This window comes from Mobula hypostoma, chromosome X1 (genome assembly GCF_963921235.1).
Source record: "Mobula hypostoma chromosome X1, sMobHyp1.1, whole genome shotgun sequence".
Taxonomy (NCBI): domain Eukaryota; kingdom Metazoa; phylum Chordata; class Chondrichthyes; order Myliobatiformes; family Myliobatidae; genus Mobula; species Mobula hypostoma.
In genome coordinates this window covers 14,920,658-14,932,198 of record NC_086128.1, presented here as the reverse complement: position 1 = coordinate 14,932,198, position 11,541 = coordinate 14,920,658, and the positions used below count along the sequence as shown (strand labels likewise).

At 44.3% G+C, this 11,541-nt stretch overlaps 1 protein-coding gene across 2 annotated transcripts in view; it reads left to right on the top strand.

Annotated features, from left to right (window-relative positions):
- The window catches only part of LOC134340238 (uncharacterized), a 62,606-nt gene that overhangs the window by 17,344 nt on the left and 33,721 nt on the right, over positions 1-11,541 (top strand). For both annotated transcript variants that reach the window (XM_063037238.1, XM_063037239.1), the window contains exon 2: positions 11,327-11,512. The gene's annotated coding sequence lies outside the window, so the exon portion shown is untranslated. The remainder of the gene's footprint in view (positions 1-11,326; positions 11,513-11,541) is intronic.

Here is an 11,541-nt window from a genome sequence, read left to right as displayed (position 1 = left end):
CCCCTAAGTTGCAGGAGGCAGGTAGCTGGGTGATTGTCAGGAGAGGGAAAGGGAATAGGCAGACAGTGCAGAGTACCCCTGTGCTGTTCTCCTTGGTAATAAAAATACCAGCTTGGATACAACTGGGGAGGAGGAGGAGCAGCCACTCCAGGGGAAAGCCACTTCATCCAGGTCTCTGGTGCTGACTTTGGCTCTGTGGCTCAGAAGGAAATGAGGTTGTGGGGGAGGAAGAAAAGGAGTGCAGCGTTGAGAGGGGATTCTATACTTAGGCGAGCAGACAGGCGATTAAGTGGATGTGAAAGAGACACCCAGATGGAATTTTGTTTCCCAGTTGACAAGGTCAGTGATGTTTCAGATCAGTCCACAGCATTGTTTAGATGGGTGGACGGAGGTTGTGGTGCATATTGGTACCCACAACATATAGGTAGGAAAATGGATGAGGTCCTGAAGAGAGAATGTTGGGAGCTAGAAAGTAAGCTGAAAAGCAGGACCTCAAGGGTAGTAATCTCTGAAGTGCTGCATGTGCTATGCACCAGTGAGGGTAAGAATAGGATGATTTGGCAGATCAATGCATGGCTGAGGACCTGGTGCAGGGGGTAGGGTTTAGGATTTTTGGCTCATTGATATCTCTTCTGGGAAGGATATGACCTATGCAAAAGGGACAAGTTATACCTGAACATGAAAGGGACAAAATACCACTACAGGTAGATTTGCTAGAGCTGTTGGTGAGGATTTAAACTACATTGATAGTGGACTGGGAACCAGAGTGATAGGCTAGACGATGGGGCAGTTGGTGTGCAGGTAGATGCAGTGTGTAGAGAGACTGAGAAAGGACAGGTATTCTATAGGGTAAAATTTCAATCAATGGGATTGGGTGAAGTGTGTCCATTTTATTTTTTTTTTAATTTTATTTTTATTTGGATAAGGAGTTCACAATGAGCATGGGTCAGTACATGGAACTATGATGTTGTGGCCATTACGGACATATGCCTGTCACAACAGCAGGAGTGCCTTCTGGGTTCCAGTGTTTAGATGTTTCAAAGCGGACAGAGGGGGTGGTAAAAGAGGTGGGAAGTTGCACTGCTAATCTCAGTTGCAGAAAGGGAGGACATCGTAAAGGGACTGTCTACTGAGACAGTGAGTGTAAATCAGAATCAGGAAGGATCAATCACTATATTGGAATATTCAATAGACACTCCCAATAGTAACAGAAAAACTGAGGAACAGATCGGAAGGCAGATTTTGGAAAGGTGCAGAAATGTCAGGGTTGCTGTGATGGTGGACTTAAACTTCCCTCATATTGATTGGCACCTCTTTAGTCAAAATGCTTAGATGGGGTGGAATTTGTTAGGTGTGAGAGGGGTGGCCACACTCTACCTGATGCTGGGCAAAGTATTGCCTCGCTTGAAGAGCATTATGGTGGATAAGACCCTGTGCCTGATAGGATATACACCAGGTTATTGAGGGAGGAAAGAGATGACATTACTGGGGCCTTGACCAATATCCTCATGTCCTGTCTAGCCACTGGAGGTCTGCAAGTAGCTAATGTTGTTCCATTATTCAAGCTGGGAACCAGGGATGATCCTGGAAACTATAGACTGGTAAGTCTCACATTAGAGGGAGGGAAGTTACTGGAGAAAATTCATAGGGATGGATTTATGAGCATTTGGAAAACCATGGCCCGATTAGGGAGAGCCAGCATGGCTCTGTGCGGGGCACGTTGTGTCCTAGTAAATTAACAGAGTTTTTTGACGAGGTGATGAGGGTGATTGATGAAGGTAGAGGTGAGGAGGTTATCGACATGGATCTTATTGAGGTGTTTGACAACCTTCCTCATGGGAGGCTGATGCAGAAGTTCGAGATGCATGGGATTGATAGTGAATTGGCTGTTTGGATTCAGAACCGGCTTGCCTATTGAAAACAGAGGGTAGTGGTTGAAGGGACTTATTCGAGCTGGAGGTCTGTGATTAGTGGTGTTCTGTGGGGATCAGAACTGCAACCTCTACTTTTTGTGATGTACTGTAGATAAATGACAAGAATGAAAATGGAGATGGGAGGGATAGTAAGTTTGAAATGTCTAATACCCAAGGGCATGCATATAAGGTGGGTGGGGGTGAGTTCCAAGATGTGAGGGGTAAGTTTTTACACAGACTGTGAGGTGTGCGTGGTAGAAATAGATACATTATGAAAATTTAGATTAGCAGATGAAGGTGAGAAAAATGGAAGGTTATGGACATTGTGTAGGCAGAAGGGATAAGTTTAGTTTGCCATTTGATTATGACTATTTATTGGTTTGGTACAACTTTGTGGGCCGAAAGGTCTGCTTCTGTGCTGTCCTGTTCTACAATTTAATTGTGGTGTGACCAGTGTCTTATAAAGCTTCAGCATTACATTTTGCTTTTATATTGTAATCCTTTCCAATTAATTACTGAAAATTGAATTTACCTTCCTTACCAGACTCAACTTGCAAGTTCACCTTTATTAATCCTGCATGAAGACTCCCAAGTCCCTTTGCATCTTTGGTTTATGAATTTGCTCCCTGTTTAGAAAATAGTCTACATCTTTAGTAGAAGGGCTGAAGTGTGTGTACCTCAATGCAAGAAGCATCAGGAACAAAGGTGTTGTACTGAGAGCTTGGATACATACATGGAATTATGATGTAGTGGCCATTATAGAGACTTGGCTGGCACCAGGGCAGGAATGGATTCTCAATATTCCTGGATTTCAGTGCTTTAAAAGGGATAGAGAGGGTGGAAAAGGGGGAGGAGGGGTGGCATTACTGGTCAAGGTTACTATTACAGCTACAGAAAGGGTGGGTAATGTAGCAGGATCCTCTTTTGAGTCAGTATGGGGTGAAGTCAGGAACAGGAAGGGAGCAGTTACTCTATTGGGGGTATTCTATAGGCCCCCTAGTAGCAGCCTGGAGGCTGTGGAAGTGAGCGAGGTCCTCAATGAATACTTCTCTTCATTATTCACCAATGAGGGGGAACTTGATGATGGTGAGGACAATATGAGTGAGGTTGATGTTCTGGAGCATGTTGATATTAAGGGAGCGGAGGTGTTGGAGTTGTTAAAATACATTGGGACAGATAAGTCCCCGGGGCCTGATGGAATATTCCCCAGGCTGCTCCACGAGGTGAGGGAAGAGATTGCTGAGCCTCTGGCTAGGATCTTGATGTCCTGGTTGTCCACGGGAATGGTACCGGAGGATTGGAGGGAGGCGAATGTTGTCCCCTTGTTCAGAAAAGGTAGTGGGGATAGTCCAGGTAATTATAGACCAGTGAGCCTTACATCTGTGGTGAGAAAGCTGTTGGAAAAGATTCTTAGAGATAGGATCTATGGGTATTTAGAGAATCATGGTCTGATCAGGGACAGTCAGCATGGCTTTGTGAAGGGCAGGTCATGTCTAACAAGCCTGATAGAGTTCTTTGAGGAGGTGACCAGGCATATAGATGAGGGTAGTGCAGTGGATGTGATCTATATGGATTTTAGTAAGGCATTTGACAAGGTTCCACACGGTAGGCTTATTCAGAAAGTCAGAAGGCATGGGATCCAGGGAAGTTTGGCCAGGTGGATTCAGAATTGGCTTGCCTGCAGAAGGCAGAGGGTCGTGGTGGAGGGAGTACATTCAGACTGGAGGATTGTGACTAGTGGTGTCCCACAAGGATCTGTTCTGGGACCTCTACTTTTCGTGATTTTTAACGACCTGGATATGGGGGTAGAAGGGTGGGTTGGCAAGTTTGCAGATGACACAAAGGTTGGTGGTGTTGTAGATAGTGTAAAGGATTGTCAAAGATTGCAGAGAGACATTGATAGGATGCAGAAGTGGGCTGAGAAGTGGCAGATGGAGTTCAACCCAGAGAAGTGTGAGGTGGTACGCTTTGGAAGGACAAACTCCAAGGCAGAGTACAAAGTAAATGGCAGGATACTTGGTAGTGTGGAGGAGCAGAGGGATCTCGGGGTACATGTCCACAGATCCTTGAAAGTTGCCTCACAGGTGGATAGGGTAGTTAAGAAAGCTTATGGGGTGTTCGCTCTCATAAGTCGAGGGATAGAGTTTAAGAGTCGCGATGTAATGATGCAGCTCTATAAAACTCTGGTTAGGCCACACTTGGAGTACTGTGTCCAGTTCTGGTCGCCTCACTATAGGAAGGATGTGGAAGCATTGGAAAGGGTACAGAGGAGATTTACCAGGATGCTGCCTGGTTTAGAGAGTATGGATTATGATCAGAGATTAAGGGAGCTAGGGTTTTACTCTTTGGAGAGAAGGAGGATGAGAGGAGACATGATAGAGGTGTACAAGATAATAAGAGGAATAGATAGAGTGGTTAGCCAACACCTCTTCCCCAGGGCACCACTACTCAATACAAGAGGCCAAGGCTTTAAGGTAAGAGGTGGGAAGTTCAAGGGGGATATTAGAGGAAGGGTTTTTACTCAGCGAGTGGTTGGTGCGTGGAATGCACTGCCTGAGTCAGTGGTGGAGGCAGGTACACTAGTGAAGTTTAAGAGACTACTAGACAGGTATATGGAGGAATTTAAGGTGGGGGGGGTTGTATGGGAGGCAGGGTTTGAAGGTCGGCACAACACTGTGGGCACTATTCTATGTTCTATGTAAACTCATTCTACCAAACTGCATTACTCTATACTGTAATTCCCTGTGCCATACTCCATGTGCCACTTCTTTGTCCATGCTCCTAATATGTCTAAGTCCTTCTGCTGATTCCCATCTCCTCAACAGTACCTGCCCCTCCATCCAGCTTTTTATTGCCCGCAGAGCTGGCCACAAAGCCATCAATCCCTTCACCCAAATCATTTCCACCTTGCTCAAACTTTCACTAGTCAAGAAAATAGACACAATTTTTTTTCTTCCAGGAATTAAGAGTCTCAAAGGCTGTGTTATCTGTGCGGTACCTGGGTTTGTGATATCTCATCTGACCTGTAGAAGAATTTAGACTGGGAAGGGAAAAATCCAGTTGTTGTGGTCCATGTAGGTACCAATGATGTAGGATGACAAGGAAAGAGGTTCTACTGTAGGAATTTCAGCATGTAGGAACTAAATTAAAATGCAGAACGAAAAAGGTACTCACCTCTGGATTGTGACCTGAGCCACAACAAAAAAGTCAAAGAGAGGACATACGATAGAGCAAAAATTCATGGGAAGTTAGGGGGACTGGGAAGCTTTTAAAAACCAATAGAAGGCAACTAAAAAAATTCATAAAGGAGGAAGAGATGGAATATGAAGGGAAGCTAGCCACTAATATTAAAGGGGATACCAAATGTTTCTTCAGATACATAAAGTGTAAAAGAGAGGCAAGACTAGATATCAGTCTGCCTGAAAACAATACTGGAGAGGCAGTAATGGGAGACAAGGAAATGGCGGATGAGCTGTGTAAGTATTTTGCATCAGTCTTCACTGTGGAAGACACTAGCTGTATGCTGGAAGTTCGAGAGTGCCGGGGGCAGAAGCGTGTGAAGTTGCCATTACTAGGGAGAAGGTGCTTGGGAAACTGAATGGTCTGAAGGTAGCAAGGGGTTTAGATGGGGTGGAGTTTGTTAGGTGTGTTCAAGAAGGTTTCTTGACACAATATGTAGATTACCCTACAAGAGGAGAGGCTGTACTTGATCTGGTATTGGGAAATGAACCTGGTCAGGTGTCAGGTCTCTCAGTGGGAGAGCATTTTGGAGATAGTGATCACAATTCTATCTCCTTTGCCCTAGCATTGGAGAGGGATAGGAACAGACAAGTTAGGAAAGTGTTTAATTGGAGTAAGGGGAAATATGAGACTATCAGGCAGGAACTTGCAAGCACAAATTGGGAGCTGATGTTCTCAGGGAAATGTATGGAAGAAATGTGGCAAATGTTCAGGGGATATTTGCATGGAGTTCTGCGTAGGTACGTTCCAATGAGACAGGGAAAGGATGGTAGGGTACAGGAACTGTGGTGTACTAAGGCTGTTGTAAATCTAGAAATTAAGAGAGCCAGAAGGGGCCATGAGAAGGCCTTGGTGGACAGGATTATGGAAAACCCCAAAGCATTCTACAAGTATGTGAAGAGCAAGAGGATAAGACGTGAGAGAATAGGACCAATGAAGTGTAACAGTGGAAAAGTGTGTATGGAACTGGAGGAGATAGCAGAGGTACTTAATGCGTAATTTGCTTCAGTATTCACTATGGAAAAGGATCTTGGTAATTGTAGGGATGACTTACAGCGGACTGAAAAGCTTGAGCATGTAGATATTAAGAAAGAGAATGTGCAGGAGCTTTTGGAAAGCATGAAGTCGGATAAGTCACCGGGACCGGATTAGATGTACCCCAGGCTACTGTGGGAGGCTAGAAAGGAGATTGCTGAGCCTCTGGCGATGATCTTTGCATCATCAATGGGGACGGGAGAGGTTCCGGAGGATTAGAGGGTTGCGGATGTTGTTCCATTATTCAAGAAAGGGAGTAGAGATAGCCCAGGAAATTATAGACCAGTGAGTCTTAGTTCAGTGGTCGGTAAGTTGATGGAGAAGATCCTATGAGGCAGGATTTATGAATATTTCAAGAGGCATAATATGATTATGAATAGTCAGCATGGCTTTGTCAAGGCAGGTCGTGTCCTACAAGCCTGATTGAATTTTTTAAGGATGTTTTTTGAGGATTGATAAAGGTAAAGCAGTAGATGTAGTGTATATGGATTTCGGCAAGGCATTTGACAAGGTACCCCATGCAAGGCTTACTGAAAATGGAAGGAGGCATGGGATCCAAGGGGACATTGCATTGTGGGTCCAGAACCAGCTTGCCCACAGAAGGCAAAAAGTGGTTGTAGATGGGTCATATTCTGCATGGAGGCCGGTGACCTGTGGTGTGCCTCAGGGATCTGTTCTGAGACCCCTACTCTTTGTGATTTTTATAAATGACCTGGATGAGGAAGTGGAGGGATGGGTTTGTAAATTTGCTGATGACACAAAGGCTGGGGGTGTTGTGGATAGTGTGGAGGGCTGTCAGAAGTTATAATGGGATATTGATATCAGTAAACAATGATCAGCAAGGTTCTAGTGCGTGCAACATAGGCAAGAAGGAGTTAAGAATGGACTTAAGAGAGGTAGAAAGGGGCATGAGAAGGCCTTGGCAAATAGAATTAAGGAAAACCCCTAAGCATTCTACATGCATGTGAAGAATTGAATTGGTTGAGTTGAATTGACTTTATTTCTTACATCCTTCACATACGTGAGGAGTAAAAATCTTTACATTACGTCTCCATCATAATGTGCAATGTACAATCATAGTAATTTATAATAATTTATAATAAATAGAACAGTCAATGTAAGATAGAGTACACTCAAATCAGTGTGAGTTAGTTAGTCTGATGGCCTGGCGTAAGAAGCTGTCCCGGAGCCTGTCGGTCCTGGCTTTTATGCTGCGGTACCGTTTCCCAGATGGTAGCAGCTGCAACAGTTTGTAGTTGGGGTGACTCAGGACCCCAATGGTCCTTCGGGCCCTTTTTACACACCTGTCTTTGTAAATGTCCTGAATCATGGGAAGTTCACAACTACAGATGCGCTGGGCTGTCTGCACCACTCTCTGCAGAATCCTGCAATTAAGGGAGTACAGTTCCCTCACCAGGCAGTGATGTAGCTAGTCAGGATGCTCTCAATTGTGCCCCTGTAGAAAGTTCTTAGGATTTGGGGGCCCACGTCAAACTTCTTCAACCGTCTGAGGGGAAAGAGGCGCTGTTGTGCCTTTTTCACCACACAGCTGGTGTGTACAGACCACGTGAAGTCCTCAGTGATGTGGATGCTGAGGAACTCAAAGCTGTTTACCCTCTCAACCCCAGATCCATTGATGTCAATAGGGGTTAGCCCGTCTCCATTCCTCTGTCAATAGGGGTTAGCCTGTCTCCATTCCTCCAAGAACAGGACGATGACTAGAGTGAGGGTAGGACTGATCATTGATGGAAGAGGAAACATATGCCTGGAGTCAGAGGAGGTAGAGCCCGTCCTTAATGAGTGCTTTGCTTCAGTATTCATCAGTGAGAGGGACCTTGATGTTTGTGAGGACAGTGTAAAACAGGCTAATATGTTTGAACATGTTGATACTAAGAAACAGCATGTGAAACATGGAAACATAGAAAACCTAGAGCACAATACAGGTCCTCCGGCCCACAAAGCTGTGCCAAACATGTCCCTACCTTAGAACTACCAAGGCTTTACCCATAGCCCTCTATTTTTCTAAGCGCCATGTAGCTATCCAGGAGTCTCTTAAAAGACCCTATCGTTTCCGCCTCCACCACCGTCACTGGCAGCCCATTCCAAGCACTCACTACTCTCTGCGTAAAAAACTTACCCCTGACATCTCCTCTGTACCTACTTCCAAGCATCTTAAAATTATGCCTTCTATGCTAGCCAATTCAGCCCTGGGAAAAAGCCTCTGACTATCCACACAATCAATGCCTCTCATCATCTTATACACCTCTATCAGGTCATCTCTCATCCTCCATCGCTCCAAGGAGAAAAGGCCGAATTCGCTCAACTTATTCTCGTAAGGCATGCTCCCCAATCCAGGCAACATCCTTGTAAATCTCCTCTGCACCCTTTCTACAGTTTCCACATCCTTCCTGTAGTGAGGTGACCAGAATTGAGCACAGTACTCCAAGTGGGGTCTGACCAGGGTCCTATACAGCTGTAACATTACCTCCCGGCTCTTGAACTCAATCCCACTGTTGATGAAGGCCAATGCACCGTATGCCTTCTTAACCACATAGTCAACCCTTGCAGCACCTTTGAGTGTCCTATGGACTCGGACCCCAAGATCCCTCTGATCCTCCACACTGCCAAAAGTCTTACTTTTATATATTCTGTATATACTTTCTATATTCTGCCATCATATGTGCTGGAACTTTTGAAAAACATTCAGATAGATAAGTACCTGAATGGAATATACCCCAGGTTACTAAATGGGAAGCAAGGGACAAGATTACTTTACCTTGTGTGATGAACTTTGCGTCCTCACTGGCCACATGAGTAGTACTAGATGACTGGAGGGTGACAAATGTTATTCCTTTGTTCAAGAAAGGGACTGGGGATAACCCTCAAAATTATACACCAGTGAGTCTTACTTCAGTGGTAAGCAATTATTGGAGAAGGTTCTTAGAGATAGGATTTATGACCATTTAGAAAAGCATAATGTGATCAGGGATAGTTAGCATGGCTTTGTGAGGGTCAGGTCATGCCTCACGCCTCACAAGCCTAATTGAATTTTTTGAAGATGTGACCAACCATATTGATGAAGGTAGAGCAGTGGATGTGATGTATATGGATTTTAGTAAGGCGTTTGATAAAGTTCCCCATGGTAGGCACATTTAGAAGGTCAGGAGGCATGAGATCCAGGGAAATGGCTGTGAGGATACAGAATTGCCATAGAGGGCAGAGGGTAGCTGTAGATGGAGCATATTCTGCCTGGAGGCCAGCAGTGTTTCACAAGGATCTGTGCTGGGACTCCTGCTGTTTGAGATTTTTATAAATAATTTGGATAAGGATATGGAAGGGTGGATTGGAAAGTTTGCAAATGACTCAAAAGGTTGGTGGTATTGTGGACAGTGTGGTGGTTGTAGTTTGCAGCGGGATGTTGACAGGATGAAGAACTGGGCTGAGAAATAGCAGATGGAGTTCAATCCAGAAAAGTGTGAAGTGGTTAACTTTGGAAGGTTGAATTTGAAGGCAGCATACAGAGTTAATGGTAGGATGCCTGGCAATGTGGGGTAACAGAAGGATCTTGGTGTCCACGAAAAGAGATCCCTCAAAGTTCGTGAATCATTTGATAGGGTCATGAAGAAGGCTTATGGTGTGTTGGCCTTCATTAATTGGAGGACTGAGTTCAAGAGCTGGAAGGTAATGTCTAACTCTGGTTAGACAACATTTGGAATATTGTGTTCAGTTCTGGTCACCTCATTATAGGAAGGATGTGGATACTATAGAGAGAGAGTGCAGAGGAGATTTACAAGGATGTTGCCTGGATTAGAGAACATGTCTTGTGAAGAAAACTTGAGCAAAGAAGGATGAGAGGAGACTTGATAGAAGTGATAAGATGATAAGATGCATTGATAGAGCGGCTCACCAGAGACTTTTTATAGGGTGCAACCAGGGAAGTGGTATTGAGGCTAGTATCAAATCAGTTAAAACCTCATTTAAGTGACAGAGGAACTTTATGTGGCCCACCCCTGCAGCTATTTCTTCTATAGACACAAAACATCGAAACAAAATTAGGCCATTTGGCCTATTGAGTCTGCTTCACCATTCCATCATGGCTGATCTCAACCCCATTCTTCCACCTTCTCCCTGTAACATTTGATGCCTGACTAATCAAGAATGTATCAACCTCCACGTTAAGTACACCCAATGATTCGGCCTCCACGGCTGCCTATGACAATGAATTCCACAGATTCACTACCCTTTGGCTAAGGAAATTCCTCCTTACCTCTGTTCTACATGGATGCCCCTCTATTCTGCGGCTATTCCTTGTGGTCCTTGACTCCCCCAATATAGGAAAATTCCTCTCCAATCCACTCTATCTAGGTCTTTCATTTAGGTCTATATATAAAGTTAATGTTTCAAGTTAATGATTTTTCTTCAAACTAGGACTTTAGAAAACAGCCTAAACTTACAGAGAAGGAGGAGGATGGAGGGATCAAAGGGAATGGTTGTGATGGTGTGGAGACCAGGAGAAGACAGATGACACAAGTGGGTGCTGGTTGAGAGAGAGTGGCTTGTTAATGTCAACTGATCTGTCTGGATGAGGTGTAAATGGGGGGGTGGGGGAGAGAGAAAAAAACAAACAAAACTGAAAATGAAATACAGAACATAATATTTGCTGGAAATCCAAAATGAAGGAGAATGCAGGGAAAGCTCAGCAGATCAGTTTAAACTGAATGACATCAGAAAATCACCAGGGATTGGAAAGCAAAACAACTGCAGATGCTGGAAATTTGAAAAAGAAAGAAAATGCTGAACTCAGCAGGCCAGGTAGCATCCATAGAGTGAGACACTGGAGTCAATGTGAAGTCATCCAGTTAAAATGCAAAACTACCTCCAGCAATTGGACAGGCATGCAGAAAAGAACAAGTGGCTTTAATGCAGCATTTAAATTTCTTTCTAGATTGAGATAAGCTTATAATCTGATAGGTAGTGAATTTTTAATGTGTTCTGCAGAATGACAGCCCAAAATTAACAAGTGGGAAGCCCTAGTGTGTTTGGTGATAAATTGTAAGCTAACTTTAGTTTGCAGCCCAATGTATGTGACACTTTTTTCACTAACAAATACAATATCGTTCTGTTTATTGCTATGTTAGAAAAGAAGAGATGCAGCTCAGTTGCCAGCAGCACGCAGTCTATTGGAGGAACTCAACAGGTCGAGAAGCATCTGTGCAGGGGAAGGATTGTCAACATTTCGGGTTGAAACCCTGTATCAGGATTCTAAGCTGCTAGATTTACTTGATGCTGACTTCCATGCAATTCAGGCTTAACCACATAAGGAGGTAGGTGATGCCATAAAGCTAATTAAAAA